The sequence below is a fragment of the Podarcis vaucheri genome (assembly GCF_965113315.1).
Source record: "Podarcis vaucheri genome assembly, chromosome: 4".
Taxonomy (NCBI): domain Eukaryota; kingdom Metazoa; phylum Chordata; class Lepidosauria; order Squamata; family Lacertidae; genus Podarcis; species Podarcis vaucheri.
Genome location: NC_138762.1, coordinates 107,809,640 through 107,822,235, shown reverse-complemented (window position 1 = coordinate 107,822,235; position 12,596 = coordinate 107,809,640). Strand labels below are relative to the sequence as shown.

General features: G+C 41.9%; 1 long non-coding RNA gene across 1 annotated transcript in view; it reads left to right on the top strand.

The window, feature by feature from the left end:
- Positions 1-10,015, top strand: part of LOC309531758 — a 153,050-nt gene extending 143,035 nt beyond the window's left edge. Inside the window, exon 2 of the long non-coding RNA XR_014219430.1 lies at positions 9,797-10,015. This is a non-coding gene — a long non-coding RNA (uncharacterized lncRNA). The remainder of the gene's footprint in view (positions 1-9,796) is intronic.
- The last annotated feature ends 2,581 nt before the right edge of the window (positions 10,016-12,596 follow it).

Below are 12,596 nucleotides of genomic sequence, written 5' to 3'. Positions count from 1 at the left end.
TCCGATTCTGCCACCTTTAATGGCATTCATAATCGTCCCCCTGAGGTGCTGCTTCATATAGTCTTCTGACAGGGTTGCCTCTGCTCCTGGTTATTTAATCAAAACATCTAAAATTTGTGGAGAACATGATCTTAGAATTCAAAAGCAGAAAGAATGGGTGAACCTGACACTTGAGTGTTTAGGCTTAATGGGACCAAACTTTCAGCCTGAACTCAGGAATGATGACCACTCCCCCAGCACCATTTTTCTTTCCAAAGTAACATGAGAAATTCTTCTAAGAGCATAAAATCTGGTATACAGTGCCTAACAAGGCAGTCGCACTAGCTCCCTATCCTCTCTGTTCTTGAATTGTGCTGAGTGAGTGAGTGAGTGTGTGTGTGTGTGTGTGTGAGAGAGAGAGAGAGAGAGAGAGAGAGAGAGATGCTACCTTTACAACTCTATTAGTTTGCTTTAAGTTAATCTAGACCCATAGGAATTAGGCAGTATGGATAGAAGTGAAAATGGTTTTTCCCATCCTGACATATATTTGTAAACTAAGCGATAAAAAATTAACGTAAAGCCTAATAATTTATGTAAGATTGCTTATGAAATAGAAATCCCCAGTGATGCAGTATCTCTTTATTCACTTTACTAACAGACCTAACAAAATAGTTTACAAGGTTTGTAGCCTTTAATCAACAAGATCTGAAACTAATGTTCCAATAAAAGCCACACAACGTAATTTCCCTTTAGTCCTCCTTTTTAAGAGAATCATGAATTTTAATCTGCCTGATTCATCTCTCCTTAATTTGCTAGACTAGTAGTGTCTATATTTTGATAATAGAAAACAGTATCTAGCTATTAAACTTGCATGAAATAATAATGAAATAATAATAATCTATGTCCTTTTGTTATGATGGTATTTTTTGTGTTTTTACACTGTAAACTGCCCTTTGATACTTGGATGAAAAGCACGATAGAAATTTAATAAATAATAATTTAAAAAAATAATTTTCCAGTTAGAGGTATTCCTGGATATAGACATACAAAAAAGGTAAAATGTGGTTTTATCTATTAATAGAAAGCAACAGATTTTAGATATACATTAGCTAATAAGAGCTCACAAAACATGTGATGTGATAACTTCAGGTCACATTATAACTTAAGCATGTGAAGCAGCTGTTGATAACTGTACAAAAAAGAAAACTGATATTTATTTGCAACTTTCAAACCTCAGAAGTTCAAGATGGAGGTGGTGCTCTGTCTGAATTTACAGAAGGATATTATGGTGCTCAGGAGACATTACCCTATTCTGAAAGCTGCTCTTCCGTATTCCATGAATAAGCCCTTCTGGAACATGATGGTAAGGAACCATTCTGCATGTTGGTAAGGAACCTAACAGTTACCTCCTTCAGCCCACATTCCTTTACCAGCTTCTCCACAAGAATATCATGGGAGACTTTGTCAAAAGCCTTACTGAAATCAATATTCACTATGTCCACAGCATTCTCCTGATCCACCAAGCTTGTAACTTTATTAAAAAAAGGGGGGGGGGAAGAATTGAGATTTGTCTAGCATGACTTGTTTTTGAAAACCCCACAGCATCCTTTTCTACATGCTCATAGACAGTTAAATTATCTGTTCTAGGACCTTTCCTCATATTGATGTCAACTACATATTGACCAGTAGTTACTTGGGTCTTCTTCTTTTCCCCCTTTTGAAGATGGGAACAACATTTGCTCACTGCCAGACCACAGGGACCTCACTGTTGGTTTGCAAGCCCCCTCCACAGAGGCTGGCCCCTCTCACTGTCCTCGGAGCTTGCTTACCGGTAACCTCCTCTGGCTGACATCCAGACAGACCAGGGAGATTTTGATAGGCAACATTTTCGCAAGCGTGGGTAAAATGCACAACCCCTTCCTCCTGCTTCCGCAGGGGAAAGAAAATAAGTCAGTAATCTATTTACATGATGTTTATTTCTGACATTACAGCACTAGAGAAAAACACGTCCTTTCAGTTCAGTTCTTCTAGCAAGTCTGACAAACTTCCTGTACATGCGCACACAGAAGGTTTTAAATTACACTCTTCACAGAGACTTATCCAGCCTGTGAACATCCTGGGAAATTCTTCTTTCCCACATATAGGCACATCATGTGATGTCAACAATCTGGGTGTCTGCAGCTGTGATGTTTCCATATACTGACAGTCACCAGTTCTCCAAGAATTCTCAAAGATTATAGACAGAGACATTGAAATTACACCCACAAATTCCTTTAGTACCCTTGGATGCAGCTCATTAGGCCCTGGAGATTTGAATTCATTTAAAGTAGCTAGGTGTTCCCTTGCCACTTCTTTAGCTATCTTGGGCAGCAGCTCCCTCCATTTATTCTCCATTTATTCAACTGGTTGGGCAGTGTTTTCCTTTGGGGTGAAGACAGAGGCAAAGTAGGTGTTGAGCAGTTCTGTCTTCTCTCTGTCACCCAATAACATTTATCTGTTTTCTCCATTCAGAGGACCTACTAGTTGCCTTCTCTTCCTCTTGCTTCAAGAATAGCCAAAGAAACCTTTTTTTATAATTTTTAGCCTTTCTTGCAACCCTAAGTTCATTCTGAGCTTTGGCCCACCAGACCTTCTCCCTGCAATTGTTGGCTACTCGTGTATACTATTCCTTTGTGATTCACCTTTTCTTCCATTTCTTATACATGCCCTTCTTAAATCTCAGCTAATCTGTAAGCTACTTACAGCAGTTTCTTTTAATGCCTCCTTCTTTTCCTTCTTGTTGGAATTGTCTGCATTTGTGCCTTCAATATTTCACCTCTAAGAAACTCCCATCCATCTTGGACTCCATTCTCTTTGATCTCACCCAGTAATTCTTTACGCTTTTTGAAATCAACCTCCTTAAGGTCCAGAATGCATGTCTGACTACACTTGGCTTTCCCTTGCCTTTGTATCATGAAACCCAAGAGGACATGATCACTTCCTCCCAAGGTTATTATATATTTAATATTAAGGTACCATAGCGCTAGGCTGGATGAATCCCAAGCCGGAATTAAGATCGCCGGAAGAAATATCAACAACCTCAGATATGCAGATGACACAACCTTGATGGCAGAAAGTGAGGAGGAATTAAAGAACCTTTTAATGAGGGTGAAAGAGGAGAGCGCAAAATATGGTCTGAAGCTCAACATCAAAAAAACGAAGATCATGGCCACTGGTCCCATCACCTCCTGGCAAATAGAAGGGGAAGAAATGGAGGCAGTGAGAGATTTCACTTTCTTGGGCTCCATGATCACTGCAGATAGTGACAGCAGTCATGAAATTAAAAGACACCTGCTCCTTGGGAGAAAGGCGATGACAAACCTAGACAGCATCTTAAAAAGCAGAGACATCAACTTACCGACAAAGGTCTGTATAGTTAAAGCCATGGTTTTCCCATGTAAATGGTGATGTATGGAAGTGAAAGCTGGACCATAAAGAAGGCTGATCGCGGAAGAATTGATGCTTTTGAATTCTGGTGCTGGAGGAGACTCTAGAGAGTCCCATGGACTGCAAGAAGATCAAACGTATCCATTCTTAAGGAAATCAGCCCTGAGTGCTCACTGGAAGGACAGATCCTGAAGCTGAGGTTCCAATACTTTGGCTACCTCATGAGAAGAGAAGACTCCCTGGAAAAGTCCCTGATGCTGGGAAAGATGGAAGGCACAAGGAGAAGGGGATGACAGAAGACGAGATGGTTGGACAGTGTTCTCGAAGCTACAAACATGAGTCTGACCAAACTGTGGGAGGCAGTGGAAGACAGGAGTGCCTGGCGTGCTCTGGTCCATGGGGTCACGAAGAGTCGGACACGACTAAACGACTAAACAAAAACCATAGCGCTACCTCTCTCTTTGTACTGTTATCTGTGGGTTACCAAAGAAGAAGCCCCAAACTTTCATTTTTAAATCAATAAATCTCCAGTCCTCCTAGAAAAAAGGTTATGAAGCAAAATGTACAGGTACCTTACTAAACAATTTCTGTGAAATGAATCAGCTTGGCTACTCACAACTGCCACTGTTTTTAGGCAATGGCTAAAGTTCCTGGACTCCTTGATAGTATAAGGCAGACTCCAAGGACTTCCCAGCACTGAAAATGCTGACTGCTGTTTGTGTGCCTGTCTGGTGTGTGAGAGTGCATAGGTTTGCTGCAGGCATGTATACATGTGACGACAGGCTGCTGTGTGCTTGGTGTCTGATACATCTGCGTTTATGACAATGGAGACATAGATGTATATTTGTTCTATGGAAGTTTGGACAAGTTCCAATCTGGCCCTCGGACTGAAATAGGTTCTCCATCTCTGCCACAGACAATCTTTGTTAAATGCATGGAGCTTCGTGGCTGCTTGGAAATGTCAAACAATTCAAATTCCTCACTCTGTACACCACATCGGCCATACGGAAGTTCTGTCTGCAATGTGTGATCTGGAATAACCATTCGCCCTGGTACAGTCAAGCAGTGAACATCCATTTTTAAACCAAGCATGTATTTCCCATTTTTGGCAGGTTTGCCGAGGAATCTCCCCTAACATGTTTCAAATAAGGGCTTCAGGACCTATCACAGGAATGTATCCTAAATCTCAAACTCAGACCACAAATCTCATTGGGCATCAAGGAGATACATTTTATTATTGCTGCTAACAGGCAGAAATCAGTAACTATAGCAACAAGCAGGTTAAAGAAGGAAGTTGTGAAACTGGACCTGTAGGTCTAATTTAACTGAATTCTTGTGCTTTCAGGAGTTGCTGCTCATATTTACAGGGTCAAGCTAGTTCAGTCCAGGAATAACAATTAAGAAAATTAAAATATATTAGCCTATATGTAGAATTTCAGGGTAGTTAAATTAGAAATATAGCTCAAAGCAACCAATTCATTTTCTTTCTCCACAATTCATGCCAATTTCCCTTGAGAACAAGGGTATTTTTTTTAAAAAAAAACCACAGTGGCACTTTTCCCAGTTGTACTTGGGGATATTCATTCTGTCTCTCTGCTTGTCCAATACATTTGGTGTTTTTTTTCCCTTTTCTCATTGATCTGTCAAACCAAGTTGCACCTTTTCCTAATTCAGAACCAGAATGTCCAATTATCCACTATTTTACTGGTTTGACTGGTCAGACTGCATTTTGGCAGGTTACCAATATGGTGTCTGAAAAACTAGTGGACTTCAAAATATGGCCTTTCAGTTTTCTAACAGATCTGCTTTCAATCACTCTCTGGTTCTTTTATTGTCTTCTTGTACATGGTGCCTGGAATTATGTCATCGTTGAGATCTGGGCTTCATCAGCCAGTTCTCCATAATGAATGACTTGCTGCTACCCTGCAGCCTTCAGGTGATGTTGATATAAAGCAGAACAGAAAAATATACCACTCCTTTGCTTGTTCTAATTCTGCATCCATTTGTCTTCTATATTCTTTGGTTTGAGCATAGTAAACACTACAATGAACACTAAAACTCTCTTTAGTCTTTAAATTATGGTTATTTTTCAGTGTGGAACAGGAACACATCCATTTTCTCAACAAAAGATGCAATATACTACTAGCTAGAGCAACAGACTCATTATTTGAATCTACAGAGAAAAACTCTTTATTTTCTTGAGCGTATTCCAATATTTCAGTGCTTCTTGCAGCACTTCCAGTTTCTGCTTAATCCAGTCTTCTGCAGAAAAGAGATCTGATTATTTTGTGGACTGAACATATGGATTCAGAATGCAGTGTGTACACAATAAAAGGGAAAGACAGGGTTTGCCATTAAATTTGTGTGGGTGTAATGGTTTTTTTTCTGTTTATTTCTGTTTCGACATTTTTCTCAACAGTGTTTAGTAGCATGTTAATATATTTGCTGTACATAAACACCTTCGTACATTGACAGATCCTGCTGTCCAATGTGTTTTCCTTCAGATGTCCCTTTAAAATATTGAATAGTTAGTGAGTATAACCACACTGGGGAATACAAATCTCTGAAAATTTCTCCACAAACCCTTGCACCTCAACAAAAAGTAATATGATCATTGATCATTATTTAAATAGCTGATGGACTGGCTCCTTCACTAAGCTATAAAGCAGAAGAGCCCCCATTAAAATAGCTGGCTAGTATGCAATTTCACATAGTGCCAGGCTGTCTAACATTGCAATTCCCTATTTATTATGGCCAGCTTGCTACTGAACAAGGTCCTGTGCTATTGTGCATTTATCCTCAGGACGACCTAGCAGACTGCCTTCTCCAATACTTAGCTTCCTGTTCCTGAAGCTCCTCCTCAGAGTCCCTGTTCCATCTTCCCATGCCATGTTAAGTATGGTAGAGGATTATAGCTTCTTCTGTAGCAACATCAGCATTCAAAAAGGCCATTATGGAGATTTGCTCTTTGCCATTGGTCTTCTGGCAAGAGGTGAAGGCCATATTATTTCTGAAAGCATTTGAAGATCCTTGAATATGATAGTACTTTGCTGCTTATTTGGTTGTTTTAGTTCACAGCTCTTAATAATTTTATAATAAATTAATTCAACTCATTTTGATGTGGTTAGGTCATAATCCTACACCCATTTACCTGGGAGTAAGCCTGATTAAACACAATGGGACTTCCTTCTAAGTATATATGTGTAAAATTGTTCTGTTAGGCACTTTGAAGGAACTTTGCTGCAAAATGTTGCCTACACAAAGAGCTGGTTTGCCCATCACTAAGCCAAATGCTTGGCTTAGTGACGCTGCATGAATGTGTGGGTTCCTGGAGAGGAGCTTGCAGATATTTTGTCCCCGTCCAGTCCTTTTTGCTGCCTCATTGTGCTAAGATGAGACTTGGCTTAGCATGCCTTTCAAACTGAGACTCGTGGTTAATCTCTCTCCTCACAAACTACAAACTGTGATACAGGTTTGTTCTTGGCTAATGATTATGGCTAGTGAGAAGAGAGCTTAACAATGACTCCCAGTTCAGATGACACATTAAGTCAAACCTTGGCTGAATTTAGTGTGGCACAGTGGCAAAAAGGGGCCAGAGAGGAGCAAAGTGATTGTAAGGTCCTCTCCAGGTATCCACATATTTGCATAGTTTTGCTAAGCCAAAATTCAGCTTAGCTTGTCATGCAAACCAGTCCATAGTTTCATAGCTACCATTATAGAAAACAAATAGCAATTGGCTAAATATATTCAACAAGTTGCTGCTTTCAGATCCTTGATAACTTGTTTGCTCCCCAAAACATAAAGCACATACATTCAATGCACTCCTATAAGCACAGCACTTTAGCCACTGGTCTTCTTGAGAGCTGTAATCTCACAGAATAGGCTTTCCTGGGAGGGCAATTTGAATAAGACTCACTTTTAATTTACTCACTCACCCTCAGGGACTTCACAGTGTGTTATGACTTCCGTATGGTGGATTTTAGATTTTGGCACCAAGAAACACTGAAGGCCAAAGCTCTCATGAGCTTGGCAAAATAAAGAAGAGTCAACAGATGGACACCTCAGGTAACATACTGAAATCAACATGGTTGATTAATACACAAGCGTTCAGCTATGCTAGGGATGAATGTCAGACCTTCAACATCAGCACCATGATAACTTGACAGATTTTCATTTTCACTAGGGAAAAATGCTAATCGATGGAGTTAATTCACAGATTCTGCTAGAAGACCTATTTCAAAGAACCTTTGCAAAGATTTATTTGCCATGTGCTGCTCAGTTCCTTTGTCATTTCAGCCAAAGAAGCAGAGTCCAGCCTATCCATTTAAAAGAGCCCAGGCTGAATAATTATATACTCCAATTGTTCTCCATCTGCTGCTAGCTTGATCTACAAATGTCGTTTCTTGTACCAGAAAAGTCAATAGCAGATATTCAGCTGTTCAGTCTTTCCATCTGGTTAACTGAAACTTGCTGAGGTCTGATAGTGGAGCTTATAACAGCATTGTATATAATGCAGACAGAAAGGCTGATTTATATTCAGCTAAGGGTTTACCCAAATGGGGCGCGGGTGGCGCTGTGGGTAAAACCTCAGTGCCTAGGACTTGCTGATCGCATGGTCGGCGGTTCGAATCCCCACGGCGGGTGAGCTCCCGTTGTTCGGTCCCAGCGCCTGCCAACCTAGCAGTTCGAAAACACCCCCAGGTGCAAGTAGATAAATAGGGACCGCTTACTAGTGGGAAAGTAAACGGTGTTTCCGTGTGCTGCGCTGGCTCACCAGATGCAGCTTGTCACACTGGCCACGTGACCCGGAAGTGTCTCCGGACAGCGCTGGCTCCCGGCCTCTTAAGTGAGATGGGCGCGCAACCCTAGAGTCGGACACGACTGGCCCGTATGGGCAGGGGTACCTTTACCTCTTTAAGGGTTTACCCAGACAGTAATTTCTAAGGGTGTCCCTATCCAGGCCAGTGCCAGACAATGGCAACGTCAGAAGTGGGCTCACTGCTGACCCCTACAGCTCTTTGTCCTCATTCTCCTTGCTATTGCTGCCTGTTCACCTGCTCTCTCCAACTGTGCAAGTCATGAGCAGAGCAGAGGACACACAGACCGCCTTTCTCTCTCCTTCTGCTTCTGAGGTTATCTGATGGGAGAGGGCTCAAGCCCAGCACTAGACTGGAGAGGGCTAGAAATGCGGATTGTGTGCATCTGCATCTCATGAGAGTCTATGTGTGTGACCGCATGTATGTTTATCTGAGTGTTGTATGCCTGTAAGTCTGATGAGTGTGTGCTGAATTGTGTGTGTGTGTGTGTGTACATATGCATATATACATATCCATTGGCCAGATTCACTACTGATCTATGACCCTCAGAGGGGGTCCTCAGTGAGACCATCAAGCCAGAAAAGGTTGGGTGATCCCTGTCCTAAGGCAAAACACTGAATCAAATAGTGCCACTGCAAAAACAACCTATTTGCTACTCTAGGGCACTAATACCAAATTGGAGACTCTTCCCTGGCCAACAGAAGAAAAGAATGAATGAAAAGTGAGGTGTCCATGACAGCTGATGGTGAGGTATGTGGTGGTGGCTAGAGTGGCTGGGGAAACCCAGCCAGATGTGCGGGGTATAAATAATAACAATGTTGTTGTTGTTGTTCTTGATGATGATGATGATATTATTGGAGGATGTGGTCTTACTGTGGAAAACTAGCCATGTTATCAATATGGCTCTGGCACTGCAACTCATGCAGAAAAAAGGAACATTTTGCTTTTGAATAGTTCTAGGATTCACACATCATCCTCAAAAACTAGCAACAACATTTAAATTGTAGAAATGAGAGAATATTATATTATTATTATTATTATTATTATTATTATTATTATTATTATTATTCCTTGTATAAACCATTCTTGTTCTAAATGTATGTGAAGTATTTATTTATTTATTATTTTATTTATTGAATTTATATTCCCGGAGGTCTCAGGGTAGTTTACAAAAAAGTTCACAATATATAAAATCACAATAAAAAGAATACCCCCCCCCACTCAAAAAGGAGCCACATTTTAAAAGGGTATAGGATGTTCAGGTCAACCAAAGGCCTGGTTAAAAAGGAACATTTTTGCCTGGTGCCTAAAGGTGTGAAGTGAAGGTGCCAGATGAACTTCCCTGGGGAGAGCATTCCACAGACGGGGAGCCACTGCAGGAAGGGCCCTGTTCTCATGTTGCCACCCTCTGGACCTCTCAAGGAGGAGGCACATGAAGGAGGGCCTCAGAAGATGATCTCAGGGTCTGGGTAGGTTCATATTGAAAGAGGCGGTCCTTGAGGTCTTGTGGTCCTGAGCCATTTAAGACTTTATAGTCAAAACCAGCACTAATCAGTAGCCAGTGCAATCAGAAGAGTTGAAGAAGGAAGAGGGAGGTTTAGGTGTGGGTTGGTAGAGTTGTATTGTGAGAGAGTGAGAGGAATTGTTAGGTGGAGTCAGATAGATAGTTGGGAATAATCAGTTTGGAGTTGTTAGGAACTAAGAATAAGAAACTGACAAGAGAAAAATTAACTGAAACCATAAGCTTCTTCCTGCATTTAAAAATAAACTTGATTATTTATTTATGTTAACAACTGACTGGACTCCGTGTGTCCCCGTGAGATACGGGGTGGTGGCAGCAGAAAAAGCAATCGCAGTGGCGGCACAGGGTCAATAGATTGTCAAACATCCAGGGGCCCTGTGTGTGATCGCCACACTGGGCCACCAGCCGAAGCTGTTGGAAGGCACTCTGGGCCACTGAGGCCACCTGCACCTCGAGCGACAGCAAGGATCTAGGAGTACCCCCAAGCTATAAACCTGCTTCTTCAGAGGAAGTGTAACCTCCCACCTATCAGGTCTAGGGAACCACCTGCTAACAGTGCCTCAGCCTTATCTGGATTGAGCTTCAGTTTCTTGGCTCTCATCCAGTCCATTACCGAGGCAAGACACTGGTCCAGCACTGGGACTTCCGGGTTGACGCGATCTGGAAATGACGGATTCCCTCCGAGCTGCGGAGGGAATCGGCTCTACCGAGGACGGGTCTTTGCCGCGCCGGCGACGCGGGGACCCTTAAAAACCGCAGGCGCGGAAGCCTGCGGACTGAAGACTCGGCGGGTGCCTTAAGCGCCCCCCTGATTCGCGAAGAGCCTTTTTAAAGGCTGCGGAGGGGATACGGGGGTGGCGTGGCACTGAGAGTCGATCGCTACCTCGGTGGAGCGAAGCCGCGAGCCATGACCAGAGAGCGCTGACTTTCTTCCTTGAAAATCTGGACTGAAAGAACTACCCGTGAGTAAGACGGATTGGGACTTTTAAAAAATTTTTACCCTGAATTGGAGACGACCGGGGGGTGTGCTAAAAGGAAGTCCGCACCCCCCCCTTGCAGAAGATCTAAGCAACGACATAAGAGCTAAGCTGGAGAGCCTACCCTTGGTGGGGTGAGTTAAAAAGGACATTAACTTTCAAGATTTAGTTAAAGGGAATTTCGTGCTGGAGAGTGGAGTTTCAGAAGCCTTCTTTTTGTTTTAAACAACCCCCCCTCCCGGGCTCGGGAACGTCCTGCCTTTGTGCCTGTGTAAGAGCCGCGGAGTTTGACAGCTGTCAAACTTTGACAGCTGTCAAACAAAGACAGCTGTCAAATTTGACAGCTGTCAAAGCTGTCAAACGGGCAATTTAAAGCGGAAAAATCGTTATTTAAGACCCCTCTGGACTAAGATGAGCTACAATTGAGCCAAAATTGTTGGAAACAAAGTAATAACAAGAAGTTAAAGGGTTGTTGGGCAAAAGATTAATAAGTAACCAGATTCCCCCTAGGGGGAATTCTGTGAAACTACAATGGATACAATGGCTGTGGATGGAAAGTTACTAGTGGAAATCGAAAGGATGTTTCAATTCGTGGGAATCTTACAAGAGCAGAGCTTGGCCATGAATAAACAACTTACGACTATGACCTTGGGAACAGGCAACTCTGCTGTTTGTGCTGAGGACCTGAATGAGAAAGAATCCACAGCTGAAGGGGAAACAACATTTTCAGAGGTGGAAGAGATTAAACAAGAAAAAGAGAAAGTAACCTTGGGAAGGAACAACCAAAAGCTGACATCTGTGGAATACAAGCAAGGAGACTTTGGGAACACATCTATCACAAGTCTGCGAAAGATACAGGAGAAGAAGGAGGAGGCCCTGCGACAATATGGAATACAGGAACTTAAAATAAAGAGATATGATTGGGGCCTCCGTTTGGACTTTGATTCTGAGGATACAGGCTTTGTGGAAATTTTCCAGCAGTTGATTACAAATCTCCTTGTGGGAAGAGAACATACTTGGATGGTGAAAGAACTTTTTCCAGACTCGACGACTGACATAAAGGACTACCAACAAGACCGGCGGAGAGGGACTGAAAGAGATTTGAAAGCCTCGGACGTGAGGAACCCAGGCTGAGAATCTCGATTTTGGATTTTTATTGGGAAGGGACAAAAACCGGGGATGGGAGGGAGGGAAGAGATTTTCAGAAACTCTTAAGACTTTTAGGTTTGGTTAATATGATTTTTAATTAAGACAAAATGAAAAATCGATGGAAGAGAAATTAAGTCCAACTTAGGAATATTAATTTTTATTATAAAAGAGGTAATAAGAGGAATAAGATAGTTAAGAAGAGAAATACCAACTTGCTGATATAACTTTGGGAATTGGGATGCACGAGGGGGGCTGGGGGGAAGTCAGGGAACAAGGTTATGAAACGAGGATCTGCTGAATTTATACATGTCTTTGTTATGTGTTATTTTTTGTGTGTGTTTTGTTTTTATAAAAGCGGAAAACCCAATAAAAAAAATTATAAAAAAAGACACTGGTCCAGCACTTCCACTGCCTCACCTGCAGATGTAAAGGAGAAATAGAGCTGAGCGTCATCAGCGTAATGCTGACAATGAACTCTGAACCTTCGGATAACCCAACCCAGCGGTTTCATGTAGATTTTAAACAACATGGCAGATAGGATTGAGCCCTGCAGAACCCCACATAATCAGAAAGATAATCACAGGATAATCATAAAACCATTCATAATCATGGAATACTTGTAATCTGTTTGAATCTGTATCTTAAAATCTTAAAATATGTTCTTAAGCAGCTACCACCACAAACACACACACACACCCCAATTTTGATTGTTAAACTGTTTTACTG